General features: G+C 35.8%; 1 protein-coding gene across 1 annotated transcript in view; it reads right to left on the reverse strand.

Annotated features, from left to right (window-relative positions):
- Window positions 1–19,380, reverse strand: part of ARL5B (ARF like GTPase 5B) — a 53,201-nt gene continuing 33,821 nt past the window's right edge. The window contains exon 7 of the mRNA XM_085573084.1: window positions 1–19,380. This exon is cut by the window's right edge and continues 16,861 nt beyond it. The gene's annotated coding sequence lies outside the window, so the exon portion shown is untranslated.

Raw genomic sequence — 19,380 nt, forward strand, 5'->3', positions numbered from 1 at the left:
TACAATCACGCTGATTTTATTTGCATACACACAATTGCACACACAATAATGTTAAGAAGTACAGTCAGACTTTATGATGCAATTTCAAGGAGAGACATGTTAACGAGAAATACTAGATTATTTATGCATGTAAAATGTAGCCACTCAGCACTCTTTAATCCTCCTTCAGTGTAGGGCTATACGGTCTGTGTGATCTATAGCAACCTGCATAAAATAAACCTTACAGTTTCCTAGTTTGCATTCAGCTCTTGGATTCATCAGTAATTTTTGCACTCCTAGTGGACTTCTTTCTTTGGTGACATCTAACAATGCTAACATGGAAGTTAGCTGAGACCAAATTCTATTTTAGAGGCAGCAGGTGCACCAGGGAGGTTTTCAGGTTTTTTTTCTTCATTAGCACTAATCTTATACACGTGACAAGGAACAGAGCTGCCAAAGAGCCACTGAATGCAGATACCTGCAGTTCAATTATTCCACTTTCCACATCAAAAAAGTGTTCAAAATTGAACATGGGAAATTATCTGCTAAAAGTGGGAAAATAAACAAGCAATGTGGAACAAAACAAGACAGTAAAATTGAAACTACAAGCTCAGTAATATGACTTAACAGTCTAGAAGAGAAATCTGCACATCTTTTAAACACAGTTGATTGAACCACACAATTCATTATAAGAATTTTTGTCCTCAGTTGAAAGATGGACCACTATGAATTGGTGGTTTCAGACAGATTACAAAATTCAGCCTCATCTGTAGGTCTGGAGCCATATAACCAAAAAGTCAGTGAATCTAGGAGAGTCCATAAAAGATAGAAAGGCAGAACAAGGCAAAAAATGGCTGATGAAAGGCCAGGGAAGGTTGGAATATTAGCTCACACAGTAGATTTTTGAGGTGTCATATTGCTAAGGGTATGATTTTTCTCAAAAACATTTAGCAGAAATAGTTAGGGAATGGTATTAATTTCCATTTTCTTCAGGAGTATGGCAGCCAAAATTTCTCAAACTGAAAGATAAACAAACTGAGAATGAAACAGGGAAAATTCAAAGAAACTGTTTGGGTTACCTTTTATACCTTCTCTACATAGTTTACAGTGAAGATCTCAGAACATCTTATATTAATATTGCAGAAAACACAAATTAAGGTTTCTTCCACAGGAAGAGCTCTGACAGGAGTAGTTTTGCTATGTGCATGATTGCCATACCAAGTTAAAATTGCATAAAATCTTTCTACAGTTATTCTTTGAAAGTTTTCCAGTTCTCCTATGAGGTTCATGGAGGTGATTTCAGCAGTAGGTGCCTGTACTTTGATCAGTCTATCATAACAACTAATGAATACACTGAGATTTGTATAGTACTAATTATGATCTTTCTGAATTAAGTCTATTAAGTTCTTTATTCAAGTACTGGTGAGTCCAATTATCCTTCTATCATATCAAGCTGCACACCTAGACAAGTTTGATGTCCTTAGAAAAATTATCTTGTTATTCAATGGAACTTTAATTTGGCAACAATGACCTAAATATCCAGTTTTAGAAAAATCTTAATACTTCTTTGTAGACAGGGTACTGATTTTCTACTCTGAAGCTGTCAGGTGGATATTTCTTGCAGATACAACTTGATTAATTCCCAGTAAATTATGCTGAGCTTATCTTAGAGCAAACATTCAGTGGTTTATGTCTTCATACCAAGAAACAGAAAAAGTCTCAAATTTTTACTTAGTTTCTCTTAGAGTAATAGACGTTCAAGCTCACTTATGTTGATATTGGAATGAAAGGATCATCAAATGTCTCTAGAAAGCTTAAATGCTCAAACTCAGTACACTTATACAACAAAATTTCCTTAATGTGGATGTCTCTGATATAGCAAAATATGCTGTCAATTAAAATTGGAAAAGCCATTGGTGTATTTTGTATCTGCTAATAAAAGGGGAAAGAGGGGAAGGGGAGACAGGATGGCAGAATTCAGATGCATTTAATCTATTCAATCTCCTTTCACTCATTTACTCATTTGCTCAATCTTTTTATGTTTGAGGATTTTTTCCCTGGATATTTAAACATTCTGTGCTGGTTTCTCTACATCAGCCCCACTCATAAAGGCTGTACTCTACACCTGCTCACCTTTACTCACAGCAAGCACTTCCATGAACAACTTTCTATTTGCATGAATAGTGAACAAAAATTAAAGTAAAGCTGTTTTAGGAGAATGATGACACTTCCACTTCTCATAGCATGCAGCCATACTAAATTAAATGGGCACAGAAGTCTGTTTACCTTCAGGCTGGTGTTTCTCCACAACATCACTTCCAGTAGGGCTCCCAGTAACATGGACAGACCAACCACCTTCTTTACAGCATACAAATTAACAATTTTCTTTCAGGATGTTTCTTTGAAGAAACACTTGTCTGGGTTTTTATTTTGTATGGCAAGTGATCTTTTTACCAACAACATTTTAAAAGTGTTTGTAGCAAATAGCACTAAATACTCATCTGCATATCAGAGTAAAACCCACACAGACACTGAAAACCACAGTTTTTCACCAAATATAGTATGTGTCTGTCATGGCTGCAAAATTCTGAAGTTTACAACAACTGTTGTTGCCAAGACTGTCAGAGACTGAATGCATGAAAGAGGGATTGGCTCTACAGGCAGAAAAAAAATCAAAGCTACTGAACTTCCAGCAAATTTCTCAGCAGAACATATATAGTGGAGTACAGATTTCTGTTCCATATGCATAGAAGAACAGACTGTATAAAAAGGAAAATACTCTTGATCTATTTTGGACAGGTATATGTTGCTTATCTAAATAAAAACTGTGAGACATGTAAATGAAGGAAAAAATTCAATGTATAAAACTGAAAGAGACACTGATATGAGAATGAGCATTTTCCTAAACTGCTTTTCATAGGCTCTAAGATAGATTTGTTCTGTTTTTAAAAAGCTATTATTTACAGTTCCTAAGACTAGCCTGTAAGCAATCAAACAACCCTCTATCACTCTGACACAAAAAACGATTTGGGAATACTAATCCTTTGAATAAGGAGATATCAGCATTTGGAAGAATGCAAGAGTTATAATATAAAATTTCCACTTGACTTAGTGCATTGTTTCTAATTCTTTGCTGAAAATTCTTTTTGTTGCAGAAACGGAGATAGTGTCTTGACTTGTTGGGTTCAAATTATATCTGGTGCTAAATGCTGTTCCAAAAATTTCAACAAACAAATCTACTATAGCTGAATATTTTGCCCAATTTTTTGAGCTATATATGCAGAGAGGAGAAACTGTGCATATTGCTACACCATGCTCCTTTTGATCATTGATTGCTTTGTTTTATAGCCTGGCTGTTAATATATGGACTTTTATAATATATGGATTTTTCAACAGAAGTTATAGAAGATTCCTGGCACATCATATGCACATGCACACTACCTCTCTATATGTGCATTGTATGATCATTCTTTCCCCTGAGGACTGTGGGCAGAGCAAGTATTGCAGGAGCCATAACTCTAATTAGTTCTAGATGGGGATACTTTTGTTCCTCTTCCAAGTCATACATCAATCTTCTCTCCATTAAATTTGCTTTTGCTAGTTGACACAGGCAGGGATGCTGCAGAAGCTTCAGAACAGAATCAAACTCTGCACCTCTTCATCAAAAGCTTAAAGCTTTTAGAGTTCACCAATCTGTACTGTACATTAGCAAGTGTTCATTTACAACTTTAAAGGTAGCCCATTAAATAGATAATAAAAATAATATGTTAGTTAAAATATCATGTTATCATTGTGGCTTAATATTGGATCTTTTTGAAAAAGGGGAGGCAGGACAGTTTCTAGTTTTTACACACTATTACTGTATTCACTGAAATTAATTTTAATTATTTTTCTTTTTATAAAATACACTGGTTTTCTACAAACAGAGTTTCCAGTTCTCAAGACTTATAGAGTATCCTTCAATATCTTAGAGGGAAACAGAAATTCTTCATTCAGCTCTCACCTAAAACTAGACCTCTTAGTCCTACTAGCTGACATGCAAATTTTATGAAGGAAGAAAATACATTCCTCAGTAATCTCAGTCTTTTCACAAAACATAGTAATACAGTGTCTCATTTATAATTTGGGACTATTCTATATAAACAGCTTATATATTATATACAAAAAATTAAAAATAAATTCTGATGTATTTTTTATCAATGCTATCATTCCTCATGGTATCAGAAGAAATCACACACACAGCAGAAAGAAATCATGTATGCCACTTGTGGAACTAAAAGATGTCGATGTTCTTCTGCACCAGATAGACTGATCTATTGCATTCTCATTTTTCCTACTGGTGCTATAGCTCAAATTAAATTAGCAATTTGCAGGATAAAATACCGGTCAACCAACCAATCAATCAATCAATCAAACAAAAAACAAAAGACAAACAAAAAAACTCCAAATAAACAAACAAAAAATCCCCACCAACCAAAACCAGAATTGAAATTTTTCTTCCTATTGCTTTGCAAGTTCCACAGGCCATTTGTAGGAAATCTTTCCCCTTGGACAACAAAAGTCAAAACTAGAGTGTGAGATTTATGAAAGCCTGAATACCGTTTTCAAAAGCACAATCATCAAAGTGATGAGTATCTAGAGATTTAATTGAAACTAATGTGCATCCTGGGTGCCCTAAAACTTTGAAAGCCATACAGATTGTGTCCAGTTCCGTGAAAAAGTTGTTGTGTAACTTAAGGCATTAAAGTCTAAGACCATTTTATACTGTAGCACAAAGTTGAAACCATTTTCTATCATCTTCCATGATTTTTTTCTATGCAATAGTTAAAAAAGAGACTCAGGTCTCAAGCTGTGACTACTGAGATGAAAAATAGACATAAAAATTATGTTGAGCCCAGCCAAAGGAAAATGCTAACTTCTGTAACAAGCTTTTATCCAAACTGGAAAAAAACAATATCTATGCTTCAAAGGTGGAATTATGTGATTTGTCCCTTTTTAAATTACAGAAAACATTGGAACATAGAAAACATGAAGGCATGATGTCACACGAAAAAAAAGTATGAACAGAGCAGACAAGTTTTATGATGTTAATGCTACTGTGCTAGTTTTATCAGGTTCTCCATAATTACAAATTATGTGTTTTTAATTATTGCACTACATCTCACTCAGCACTTTTAAAATTGAAATTACATGGAGTGGAAAGCTCTGAGTGTTCATCTAACAACTCTTCTGATACTTTACAAGATTTGCCTCTGTGCTACTAAAATAAATACAAAAACAAAATAAACCCATCAGCTGCTTCCATCTTTACATTATAATGTTGAACTGTTTATGTTTTATGGATGAGCTGCATAGAAATCACACCTGAGTTTTATGAAATGACAGGTATACTTCATATACCTGTGAGTCATCTCAGGTATGTTGATGATTTACTAAGGAGAGAACCTCGAACAAAGCTGGATGATAAATGTAAGGAATTTCTATGTTTTGCATATCAAAGGTCATGAAAGATTCTGTAACATATTAATCATTAAAGAGACCAAGCTACTGCAGTCTTGAATGCAGTTGTTTGTTAGCAACATAAAAAAAACAGCAAATGTAAACATGCACTAAAAAAACCAAGCAAAACCAACCCTGTTCATGTTATGGAAAAAATGTTTAAAGTTGATGTAAAATAACAGAAATTAATGAAAACTCTATTTGCATACTGAAGCTGATCCAAATGGGGCTACTAGAACACCATACCAGGGATTTTTTTTCTCTGTTATTCCCTTTACCTCCACTTCAATCAATGCTCTCTTAGAAAATTAGACTTTTAAAATGTAGCTTAAGCATTTGCCCTTAGAAAAGGATTATACAAATCTCACCAGATCCATCCTATAGGGCTGAACTTCACCCAGGAGAAGTTACTATTATTTGTGCAGAAGAAGCCTTGAACACGAGAGACTCCTAGGAAGACTGGCACTCACTCAGTGGTGCTGGAGGGCCGTGGGGACAAGCAGCAGGTCTCTGTAAGGGCTCTTTTCCCATCAAGACCAATGCAGAGTAAAAGGCAAAGACTCCAACCATTGCTCTCAAAACTCCAGCACATCACTGCTGGTGAGATGGGGAGAAAGGGAGGTGATGAATATTTGGCATTATAGACCTTATAGTGCATTTATAAAGACAATTTATGTCAGGCACATATTGATATAGACTGAGTTGTCAACTAAAGGTTTGTCATTGAATGTCAGTCATCCCATGCACAGTTTGTGGCCTGCACCCTTTCTGCCAGAAGAGAAAATTGTAAATTTGTGTTAGTTTCTCTTGTGTGGCTTCTGATCCATTCTTTTGACATCAGAGGCTGGGAGCAGCAAAGAGAAATCTTCAAAGAGCCAAGGATCTACAGATGTAGGGAGCTTCAGCTGCTACCTGTGGAGCCCCAGACAGCTCTGTATGCTCCCATGGTCACTTTGCCACATCTGCTTCCATTCCTAGCTGAAATAGATCTCATGATAGCTGAAGTCTGCCCTAGTGCACCCTGAACGTTAGAGTTTTTATTTGCTGCTGGCAGAGGTGGGCAGCCAGAGCGGCACTGTGGGATGCAGCTCAGCATGAGCCCCAGGGAGGGAGCTGGGAGGTGTCACTCTAGGAAGATGCTTTGCAAAGCCAACACATTCATTTTTCAAAGGAGAAACAGACCAAAAGCCATGGAATCGTCTGCAGCAACAGCACAACATGCAGATCTAGGAGGCTGAGGAGTTCAGCAGGCTTTTGCTGGGAACAGCCAGTTTGAAGAGCCACTCTTCCTGCTGGCTTTCCTATGGAGCCTGTGAAGTCACCACAGCTAAAAGCACAAACTGTGCTAGAGCCTCAGCTCTGTAATTGCTGATCCTAAGTGTTCTGCTCTGCATTGGAGTCTATAAGGAATGAATAAAGACATTTTCAGCTACCCATTTTTGCTTAAAACTAACCATAAAATGAATAGAACAAATAAATAAATGATTCCAATAAAAAGCAGTATCACCTCTGGTTAACTTCACTCCGTAGTCTCTTATGTTGCCAAACTAGTTAAGCACTAGTAAAGCACTAACTAGTTAAGCATAGAAGTAAATAGTTTTGATTGTGCCTTGTCACTTTCACATCTCAGGTACATGAACTGTGTCCCAGTTATTGAAGGGTATGTAATATGTAAAATCCAGAGTTAATACTCCATCTTGTGGCAGATCATTTTGTTCCCTGCAGACGAAAATACACTCACAACATTATGACTGTATCATTTCATTAAGACTGTTGTATAATTCTGTTAAGCTAAAAAATATAAAAATAGACACATTTCCCCAGAATTAGAGTAGAAATATCTGCACATATATGTGTGGCGGTAGAAAGCAGCTGTAGTTTGAAATCCCCAATTTGCAGTAAAACTTCCCCAATTTGCAGTAAAACTTCTCCCTACTGAAAAAACCCAATCCCCAAACCATTACAACAACAAAAAAAACAAGAACAAAAAACCACACTAAATCCCAGAACAAACAAGAACATAATAATCAAATTAACAATAAAATAGAATTTCTGGAATATAAGAATTCAGCACATTGTTTGCTGATATAAATTCTTCACAGATTTCATAGAAAGTACAGCAAAATAAAATAATAGGATGAGTTAATTTGAATTCTTGTGTGTTATAATCTGTAACAATTGATCAAATATTGTAATACATACACAAAATATTGTGCCCTTCCAAAATAAAATCTGTGCTCCAAGAAAAGGATGTGTGTTGCCACCTTAATTCTCCAGAGGTGCATTTATTTATCTAACCTCTGTTCCACACATAAATAAAATCAATCACCAAACCATTGTCTGGTTCATTTGCAAAACCAGCACTGTCAAGCAGCTAGAAGACCTTGAAATTAGTTGGATCATATCAATATCAAATTATAATACTGAATCAACTCAAGTAAACAGAAAGTCAAAGAACCCAAAGCAGTTCAGTTGAATATTGGGAACATGGCACCAAATTATTCTTTTCCTGACAACCATATGGGCAGACAGTGACAGTTCTGAAAAGTCCTGGAAAAAGCAACAGTAGAAAATACTGTCCTAAAGCTATTTCATATATGGAAGTTATACTCTTAAAGGCTCAAAGAAATAATGTTCTTTGTACATCCAGGTTACTACAATCTCTTAGTCCTCTAAGAAATCATAAATTTCCTTCAAGAACTTTTGTTGCATCTCCGCAAAGAGCTTTAAGAGATATCACAGATAGTAAACAACAAAAATAATTTATCTTATGTCCATGATATTCTTTGTGGGAACATATTACAACACTTCTATGTTATTGGGGCCTCCTATGCTTCATCAGACTGGAGCATATTTTTGGATCTCTGCAGAGTGCTCCAGTCATATACTGACTCCATATCAGGGTAAAATTAGCAAACACTACCCCCTCCTCCAAATACCTCTTTCCATGGAAAGGAACTATGATTTTGAAGATTAGATAGAATCAGAGTTGATCAGGTTGGAAGGGACCACAGTGGGTTATCTGGTCCAACATCCCTGCTCAGTCTTGAGCAAAGTGGCAAAAGTGAGTTTATAGGCAGCCTGAATGCTTGCAAGCCTTCTGCCTCTGCTCCTGAGCACAGCTAGGAGCTTTATCAGAGAAAACATCCATATTTCAAAGGGAGAAATCTATTATTAAATATATATACTGGTAAACAATGCTAAAGAAGCCATCACACTCTTTATGCCACTAGTTGACTTGTCACAACTTAAGATTTATTTTCAGAATAATACCTAATTGAAGAATTTATAGAAAGTCTGCTACATTATCTGGACATCCCTTTTACTGAACAATGCTGTCAGACTCAGATCACATGAGAGGCACAGGAACTACACTCACAGATCACTTCTCCCTTACCCATGGTGGAACACACAGCCAGAATTCACCACTATTGCTTGTAGCAGACAATTGGAGAAATGCTTTAGAGGTAAAAAGAATTGGTGAATAATCATTGCATATTGAACCAAAGCTTGACTATTTAGACTTTCATTTTCAATATCTTTCTTAAGGAAAGTACTAAGTCAACAGAAACACACGTATGAAAGTCATCCAAATGTCTTGTTGCATTAAATTTGAGGGACAGCATATCTCAGACCATCCCACCCCAAGCATTGCTGCTTAACTTTTGATAGAAGAAGAAGGATCAAAACTGACAGGCAGAAAGAAAAAACATTTTCTTTTTTTTTTTTTTCTCCAATATCACTCAAAGGGCAACTTCAAATTTAGGATTCCTTGTAAGTCTTTACTACCTTGTATTCTCACTATAGCTATGGTCATCTCCCTCTGGGCAGAAAGCTGTTTTTTTAGGCACATGCAGTCATGTTTCACACACTCATGTTCTTCAGCTACAATCATCATAGCCAAGAAAGTGCAAAAATAGCAGCCAGTCCTATATACTGGAGTTGTTTACTAAGTGTCAGAGGTCACCATGAATACTCCAGACTTACACCTCTCTGTGTACTCCGAGTCCCAGAAAAACAGTGAGATTCAAGAGCTGTTTTCTGATATGCACAGCCTCCTCTGGTACTAGAACTGCTTGATCCCCAGAATGGGCACTGAAACATTGATTAGAAATTGTTAGAATGACCACCAGGACCCAGGTTTATTTTTGACACTATATTTATGCCAGGAAACTTGTAAGAAAAGTACAAAGACAAGACAAGATTTATAACGGAGACAAGGAGAATGCTGTATGACCTGTTTGTGATAAAAGACTCTCAGATATCAAACACTTGGATAAAACTATAAAGTAATATCACTATTTAGTCTAGACATTGCAGCCAGTATTATGAGCTTAACACATTATTGCCCTTGTGGTAAGCAATATTAGTGAATTTTAATAAACAATATATTTTTGCCATTTGCTATTATTCTAGGAGACAATGAGTAAAAAAATAATTAAATGGTTAATAACCAATCCTTTATCTCAGAGTCGTTATTACCTCTTATTAAATGCCTTAGCCTCAACTGACAGACTTACAAAAGCCTATGAAGAAAACAAAAAACAAAAAGAAAAATAATTGAAAGAGCCTTAAAATCAGTGGTCTCCCAGAAAATCAAGGCTCTGCTTATGTAAAAGATTCCTGAGGTGGAGTGGGGTAGGAGAAGATAATTTAGAATTAGAAAAAAAAAATTAGAAAATTAATTAATTAGAAAAAAAAAAATAGACCTTAAGGAGGAATGTTTACTTTATTAGGTTTTAAATCATCAAGATCAGACTATACAGGCAAATATTATTAAACAGAGAATTAAATATAACTTTTTCTGATAAAATCTGTTTAAAGATAACCATATAAATATTTTCAGTAATGTAAGCAATCTATCATCACTATTTTATCTGCTATGATCTTGCTTCTACAGACAGCACATTTTTTACCTTATCTGAAACAAAATTAAAACAGCTTCACATTACATTCTGACTAACTGAATGCCCCTTCCTGTGTTAATTAGATATGGTGTTATTCACTTCATGCTCCTTTACTCAACAGCTGATGTTTACAGCCCTGAAGCACATCATGTGTCAGTGTAGGTGCAGCAATTTATTCTCTATTCATAATCTGCCATGTCATCAGGGTGAAAAAGGTGCCATAAACATCAAATTACTATGGGTATTTTTCATTTGGATAAGTTAGTGTTTCTGGACTTAATGAAGTTTTCTACATATGCTGAAACCTCCCCACCAACACTCACATCCCAGAGACATCTCTCTGCTCAAAGTGTGACCAGACACGTCACCTGAGGCATTACCCAGAGACTTCCTACTGGAGGCAATACATGTAACAATTTATACATCAGAGGACAATGAAAAATAGCATAAAATATAAATATGGAGAGAATTCAGAGGGAACTGATTTTTCTTTTACATCATGGAATAAAGTAACTCCTAAAAGGAAATAAAAAATCAAATTGTTTTCTCGATCCTTCCATTTGAAGGATCAGCTACTACAGATGTGAAAATGTGGTGCTCAGGACAGTTGGCTGGTGGATCCATTAATGAAAAATGCTAATCTGGCTACATGAGCATCACCTTTGTAGAGGTAATATAAGCTACATTTCTACTGGACATTCATTTTTAAAATATTCTGGGATTTCCCAAAAATTCAGAGAAAAAAAGGGTTCCAAGGAACTGCTTCACTGACAGCTGTCCGTTGTCTAAAAAATAAGTTCTAGTACACTAATTGACTACATATATTTTGCTGTCAATTTAAAATATTGAAGTTCTGATTTTATAGAGTATTTATTATTGAAACAATAGAAGGAAGTTTAGTTTTTTATTTGAAGCATTAATGAACTTTTCCCTGGTGATCCCATCTGTTTCTGCTGATGCTTTAGCATAGAATTTGACAAATGGGAGAACAATTAGAAAACTAGTCTATATTTGGGAAAACAATTTTCGATTGAGACCTTTCTAAAAAGTCAATTTATTGTGATTTAAAGGAGTTTAAAATAAAGAGTAACCTATCTAATGTGATGTTTGACAGTAGAAAGCTTTCTGTGCTAGTCAAATTCCTGCCCCTCCCCAAAAATATGTCAGCTGAGAAGACAAGCATGTCAGCATTTCTTCAGTCATTTTTGTGAACTAAGATTATTAAAAAAAGTAGAGGTAGGGACGAGAATGCAGTATGAGTTTGAGTAGAAGTGGATAGATGAGATGTGGATTATTGGTTTTCATATGCTAATATAGAGTGATTAATAACTATTAATTTGATACTAAACTGCTTCTCTTATTATAATAATTGTAGTGTTTAATCCAAGAGAGAACAAAATTTTTTATAATTTCTAGTACTCATACATAAAGATAAGTCTTTAACCATAAGTCTTTATCGTTTCTCAAATTTCAGTTAAATCTCTAATTTGACCTACTTTATCTTAAAATGGTTGTACAGGATACGCCACATAACACAGGCTACAGGAATTTTTATCTCACCTTCTCTGTGACCTTCCTGCAGCTTCTTCTTCCAGCAAGCTTTTCTTTCTCCAGTGCATCCAAGAACTGTCTGTACTTTATCCATCTTCTGGGTTTCTTCAGCCCAGTATGGGGCCTGAAGCTCATCCCAGCTCTGCTCTGGGGAGAGCCATAACTAAGGAGCATCAAAGACACTCAGGACTGTAGAAAAGGAGGGGAGTAGGCACTGTCTTTATGAGTTTTAAAAGTGAAATCCAGCAGGTCAAACATTGCTGGTCATCGTCTGTTTTTCATATATTGTTTCATGGACACTTTAGTAAACTTGGTGAAAACATTCTGAAAAGCAGGATAACTTTAAAAGTCATTAAGGTTATGGAAACTGGAGGCATATAGGAAGGAAAAGACACTTAATATTTGTTCAGGTCTCTGTCTCCTTCCCTGGTATCTGCTATCTGCTACATTTCCTAATGATAAAGAGGATTCTTAGAAGCAATTTTTGGTCAAATTCCATTCAGCCAAATTTAGGTAGGATCAAGGGAAATACAAAATAAAGAAAGGGAGAGATATTAAAATGAAATGCACAGATACTTCTGCAATTGCCTGATTTACATGTTTCTTATCACTTTCTTTGACTATCTTTTCTCTTGCATCCTTGATGCTAAATGAGTCCCATACCAGCTAATCTATTTGCTTTTTGATTTCTGAATGCTTTCATGAGCATTCACTTCAGAGAACTGTGCAGCCCATGGCAGGAGTGAACCAGCTATTGCTGTCTTCAGAAGGAACCAGTGTAGGCCAAGCCACAGCAGCCATGCTGAGCCTGCACCCTCCACATCCATTATTTCCACTTGGAAAGAAAGGGAACAGAGATTCAGTTCCTGCACTCCACCAATTGCCATATTTTCTTTCTGTTGGATACATTCTTTACCCTTTTGGTTCTCATTAATGATCAAGACAAGCCCATGCAAAATGACAGAACACAGCTGAGAATCAACAGTGCTGTTTGTCATGAGGCAAAGGAGTATTTTTGTACCCCTATAGTTATGCAGCTATACCAAGGAGAAAATATGAATTTCTCCTAATTAATGTTCCCAACTAGAAAAGCATGCCTTTATGCACTTCAAAATTCTTACTTGAATGAGTGGGATATGTAAAAGTCATAGTAGAAAAGTTGGTTCTCAGAAGTAACATCCTAGCTATTGCTGTGCTCAGCACTATAAATAATTCTTCTTTCTCAAGACACTTCCTTACTCAACATTTAGGATTAATTTGATGCTACAATGCTATTTCATAAAGACAATTTTACATATAAGCAATGAAACAATCACAAGCTTATACCTTCTTATAGAAAGAGTTCTGTCCTGAAAGAGGTTTTCTCCATTTATTTTCTAAAACCTGTTTCCAAAAGCACAGTGGATTCAGAAACCATTATCCCATATCCTTGTCAAACTTAAGAGGATATCAATGGCCCAGGAACTGACTCTTGAAAGACTTTTTTTTTCCTTATGGCTTCTTTGAATGAAAAACAAACAAACAAACAAACAAAAATATTTTTACCCCATTAAATTCCAAATTTTGCCATAACTCTGGCAACACTCAAAGAGTTAGGGAATCAAACGTGAATTACACTGAATTTAATTTAAAAAGAAAAAGAATAAACTTCTGTTCCTATATTAAAGGTGACAAAATTCAATCAGTTGAAAAGGATCAAAACTTTGTTAGTAAACACAATGATATCCCTTTATTAAGTGCATCTTTTTCTTTTAAACCTCAAACCATTCATGTTGATTTGTAGGTGCTTAGGTTGGCAATACAATGTAAAAAAACAGGGCATAAGGTAAAGGTATAAATGGAATACCCACTAAGCAAGAGTGAGGAAAATAAAATTGACATGTCTGAAGATGATTTAGCTGATTTGAAAAAAATATATTTTAAGAAAAAGACTCTGAATTCTTGCACTAATAAACTTAAACTAATTGTTGATCACAAAACCAAGATGTGTTTGTTCAACTTCCATTTATCACTTTGCCTACATTTACCACTTCTTTGTTGTAGATGGTATTTTTAAAATGTTCTAGAAGAATTCAAGAAACTTCAAGAGCATGCTCATTTCTGGTCTTTTGAGGCAGACTGCTCCTCTCCTCTCTTGAAGAAAAGACAGAATCCTCACAAGGTCTCTATTAAATGTCTTATTAAACATTCATAAAGATTTTGGCTTTAATTAAAAATAACATATTTTGGGGTCTTGACCTGTCCCAGTTTGAGAATTACCTTTGAGATTTGTCTTGTCATTATCACACATCCTTTTAATTAGTTGGTGGACAATGCTATAACCGACAGTAATTCTAGCAAGGATGCACTAAAAAATGTTCTCACTAATTTGATGTTAAGCCCATGAGAGTAATTTAGCTATTTGCAAAGTAGGCACATCATGGCAGTGCTAGGAGGAAAGTCCTTACTCCATTTCTAAAGCCAGAAATCTCTCCTATAATAACAGAAGGTGGAAAAAAATGCTTCTATTAAAGTACACTGAATGAAGACAAAGAAATAATATGCTCAAGATTGACTTATAAAATGCTAAGTGAAGTTAGCAGGCTGACAGCTTCATACAAGAAAATTACCCCATCACTACCAAAGTCTGAGGAAAAGGAGAGCATAAACGAGCAGTAGATCCTCTTACAGGGTGAGACAATAGGCTTCTCATCTAATGCAACCCACTCTTTTGAGCAGTGTCAACACTGAATTCAGACCTTGCTGTAATAAGTGGCTTCAAAGTCAGAAACTGCATTCCAACCTGCTTTTCATATGGATAGGACGTTTTTAACTCAAAAGCATCAGTATGAATTATTATCAGAAACTCCATCCAGCACATCAGGAGATACAGCTGCACAGCAAAAGAAACATCCTCTTTAGCTGAAGCACTTGCAGGATATTCTCCTTTCTTTCTTTAAAACCAAGGTGGTTATTTTTTCATCAAGTACAGAGACAAAACAAGAATTTGCTGTGCAAGAATTTGTGTAAGCAGTTACAGGCAAGACTCTGTAGTACTGTCATAGTCCAAATTGCAATAAATGAAGATACTAGAGGCATAAAAATGGGTAGAAAATATTTTATTTTTGTAAAAATCTTTTAATGACAGGAATAAAGCCACATAATTGTCATTCTGCACCCAAGTATTTCCCTAAGGCCTCACTGGCTGCAAGCCAGTTGTCAGACAACAGACATTTATTAATTTTCTCTGTGTGATAAACTTTCTTTTAATCAAAAAATGGTTTTTTAGCAAGAAAACAAGGATTTTTATTAGAACAAAACTTTATGTTAATTTCAAAGTATAAACTCTGGCATAGAAACCCATAAAATGCCTTTAGACTTCTTTGAACTTTCCACTTTATCAGTTCTGCTAATTATAGTATCCTGAGATTGTACAAAGACCTTGTTCCAATGCAGACAGGCAGAGCAATATGTAAATAGGATTAGAGGCAGAATGCTACCATTATTCTCCAAAAAAAGTACAAACAAATAATTTATTACCTCATTATATAGTTAGGAAAAAGTTTTCCATCCAATAACTTCAGCACTGAAATATAAAAAACTGCCAAAAGCTGAAAATATAAATCTGTGAGTCTTTTTGCTGCATGCTAGTGTATAAGAATTTTTCTTATTACCCAAATATCTACCAGTACTTCATTTTTTGTGAAGAACAAAAGTCTGCAGTAAATTTACAAATAATTGTGCACAAGAAGTTCAGGCCAAATGAATCCACCCACTTATTGTCCCATAACACTTTGATTTCTAGGAAAGAATGCAAGAAGTCTTAGCTGGCTGATGAGACTGGTCCCTCTATATTGCCCTTGTACATTTTTAGTATAAGCAGAAAAACTATCACAGGAAGGTGATACATAACATACAGAAAGGTGTGGGTTTTTGTGCATTTATTCCCATATTTTCTTAGACATAGTGTATATTTATTGTTAGAGTGAAACTACTTAAGAAATTACTAAATGGGTGCAATTGAAATATTGCCCAATTACCCTTAAATTCAATGAAAATATTTCTAGATTCTATTACAGAATTTTAAAAGCCTATATTCAAGGATTTTAAATCTATAAAACCTTGCAAATGCCCAAAACCAAGCTTCTGGTTGGTTTGCTAGCAGCCAATGAAACAATACATGGACAAGTAAAGTGGAAGACAAAACAGGTGGTCTCACTGCTGAATTTTCCAGTATTCTGTACAAACAACAAGCTGTTCACATAAATATTTACCAATGGGATATTGACCAATGGGATCAAAGATGCAAATTTATCTGTTGAAAATTTTTTTTCAAAATAAATGTTAGAATGCTTCAAAACCGCAGGCTGTGGAATACATAATAAAGGCACAGTAAGAAGAAATGATCACAAATTGTTGCACAATAAATATTTGTTGTATAGAGAGTAATTGGAAGTTTTCCATATTATCATCAGTATGACACTGAGTGTAAGTCTGAAAACACTGAAACTGTCAACAAGGGGGAAAGAAGTATTCTTGTGTGCTACCTGAAACTTAGGAGCCCTAGGTGGTAGAGTATTTCACAATGACACTCTTAATAGAAACTGATACCAGTCCCAGAAGACAGTGCAGGAAAAACACAAAGCAAAGCTGACCAAATAATGCTTTGGTGCCTTGGAGTATTGTGCAAATTACAGCAAGCAGATTTAGGCATTCCATTTAGAAAGAGAAATAGAAAACTGACACTCACACTGGAGAAAATGTACTAGAGAAAACTCATTAAGAGAAATTCCAATGAAAGCAAATAAGAAGTACATATCTACAAAGAAAATGTATGAAAAGGAAAATGTGGATGCCTATAGCATGATCAGACTGCAATTTAAATTCATATTTGGACATGTTTTGTCTGCTGCAGTTACCCTTTCATACAATGTTTGAAGTGAAAGGAAGAAATTTAAATGTGGTAAATCAATTCTAACTAGGTAGCTCAGGGAAGAGTTCTTTAAGACCAGCAAAAGCCAGGGAATCTCAGAAGAACAGAAAGCTGGACAGGACAAACGCAGATCTGAACCAATGTGGCTAATCAAACGTTCTCCCTTTATTCGAGATAAGATGGTAGTTTATATAAGCTTCTATATATTTTACAGAAACAAAGGCACTCTGATTGGCAAGCTAAGATTGTTTACCTTTGCATTAAGGTGGTCAGACTTTTCACATTGCAGCTCTACTCTACTTCATGCTCGGATAGCTGATTACTCTGTAGTTACCTTAATATAATTTCTGACTGTGCCACAACTGAATTCTCACTGCATCAAAGTCTTCAAGGCCCCATCAAGGCCACTTATCAGAGCCTAGTCTGAGGGGTGGCTCAATTCTCACTCCAGACATAAATCATGACCTCTGTCTCTCAGAAATTCTGTATCACCTTATTCATCTTCAGAAAAAATACAGTCCTTGAATGCAGAAGGATTTCCTGAGCTGCGCTGATCTCGCACTGAGTTCAGCAGAAGGATTTGATGTGAAACCTTTCAAGTGCCCTCCAGTCCCTGCCCATGTCCCCACTGCCCACGGACTTGAGCCGATGAGCACCTGGGTGCTGCCAGGCCATGTCATGTCATGCCTCCCTGCTGGCCAAAGCTGCCCCTCGAGGCTTGCTTTGCCTTTGCCAAGGGGTCTCTCCTCTATGGGGATGACAATTTTCACCAAAGTTGTACAAAAGATGGTACCTGTTGGATTTTCATCCCTCTGCCAAATTGTGGGGAAAAGAAATAGACTCTGAAGTTGTCAGGCAAGAATGACACAAGAAAGGTAAGGGATTCACTTGCTTAAATACTGGTGTTGAGTGCCATAGTAACCCCTCGAGCACCCAAAATAACCACATGAGATGACCCAAACATAACCCAGAACCTACTGGACTCCATTTCCTGCTGCAGTCACAGCTTGAAGCCAAATGGGAATTTTCAATACTTTAGTATTGAAAATTATGGCTTTTTTCTTGTATGGCCCATAATTTTTTTCTTTTTTTGGATATTGAAAAAATAACAGGACAATCTGTATTTTCTATTATTACAAAATCCTTTTACATTTCTGCATGCATTATTAAGTACCAAACACTTCTGTATCTAGGTTTCAGCTTACTTTCTCTTTTTTGAATGGGCACATTTCTATGGAGGACAACAACCATTGTTTTTAGTTCTTCTGTGCTCTAAAATGCAACATCATCAAATGAAAAACTGAGCTATCATTATCTGCCAGCTATCCTGTCCACTGATGTAATTCAAGATAAAAGTAGCCAAATGGCTTTATATATGATAAGAATTGGAAAAGGCAGGCTGCTTATAAGATAAAAAGAAGGAACTATGATAAGTCAATCCTGAGCACAGGAGATGAGAGCTAATATGTATTGGTGTGATGAAGACTGACATGCCCATTACTAAAGTGGAACAATTTTTAGCAGTAAAAAGATTAAGCAAGATGGTGTGAAATAAAAAATTGACCAGACTTTATAGAACACAGAAGTTCAGAGGCTTCAAAAGGATTATTAAAATGTTCTGCAAAAGAAGTCTCTATGAGCAAAAAGAATCAGAGATATTATGCTACTGCTTAATGTAAGAAAAAAATTACTAACTTTTCTCATCTATAGCAAAATGAAGGAAAATTACTTAAAAGTAAGTAAGCGTGAAAGTAAGAGTGAAAAAGAATAGTCACCTGCAAATTGCTGCAGAAGAAAATTACAAAACTAAAAGGTAATTATACCATGCACAAACCCCACCATTGCCAATTATCAATCTAGAACTTGAGGAAGAGTCTTTTAGCCAACAACACACCAGATACTAATGTTTTGGATATTATTTTCAGGAGTTGGTCATTTACTGCTGATCAACTTATCAGAAGCTGCAACAGGTATTATTTTATTCTAGTGTCTTCATGAACCTTTCATTTGCCTTTATGTTGGATGATGTAGTGAGCAGCAAGTTGTCTCTCTTCAGACATCACATCAGTCCTCAGACAATAAATGACTCAGTCCCTTCCACACTGACACTGTGCACAACAGCTTTCCACAGCACTGTGGCTTTTGAGATAGCTAGTGAGCCACACACTAGTAGGTGGAGGCAATATCAAGGGCTTAATTCAGCTTTAGATATGCATCCATGAATGTTTATAACTTCACTCCCATTCACACACTGAAGAATAAGCTGGCCCAGTGCACCAAGTAGCATGATACTTACACCATACTGATGATTTACACCACCCCAGGTTCAAACCTTTTATTCTTCTTTTCACTTTTTATACTTACCATTGAATATTTGTTAGACTGAATTTACAAGCCTTTTGGTGTAATATTCAAGCAATTCAAATAATGAACTTTTAGTATAATAGTTTCCTTTGTCCAATATCCTGTAGCACATATTAGTATAGTACAAGCACGTACAAGCACTTCAAAATGCCCTATAAACCCTCACCT

Source organism: Lonchura striata, chromosome 2 (assembly GCF_050655825.1).
Source record: "Lonchura striata isolate lonStrDom1 chromosome 2, ASM5065582v1, whole genome shotgun sequence".
NCBI classification, from domain to species: domain Eukaryota; kingdom Metazoa; phylum Chordata; class Aves; order Passeriformes; family Estrildidae; genus Lonchura; species Lonchura striata.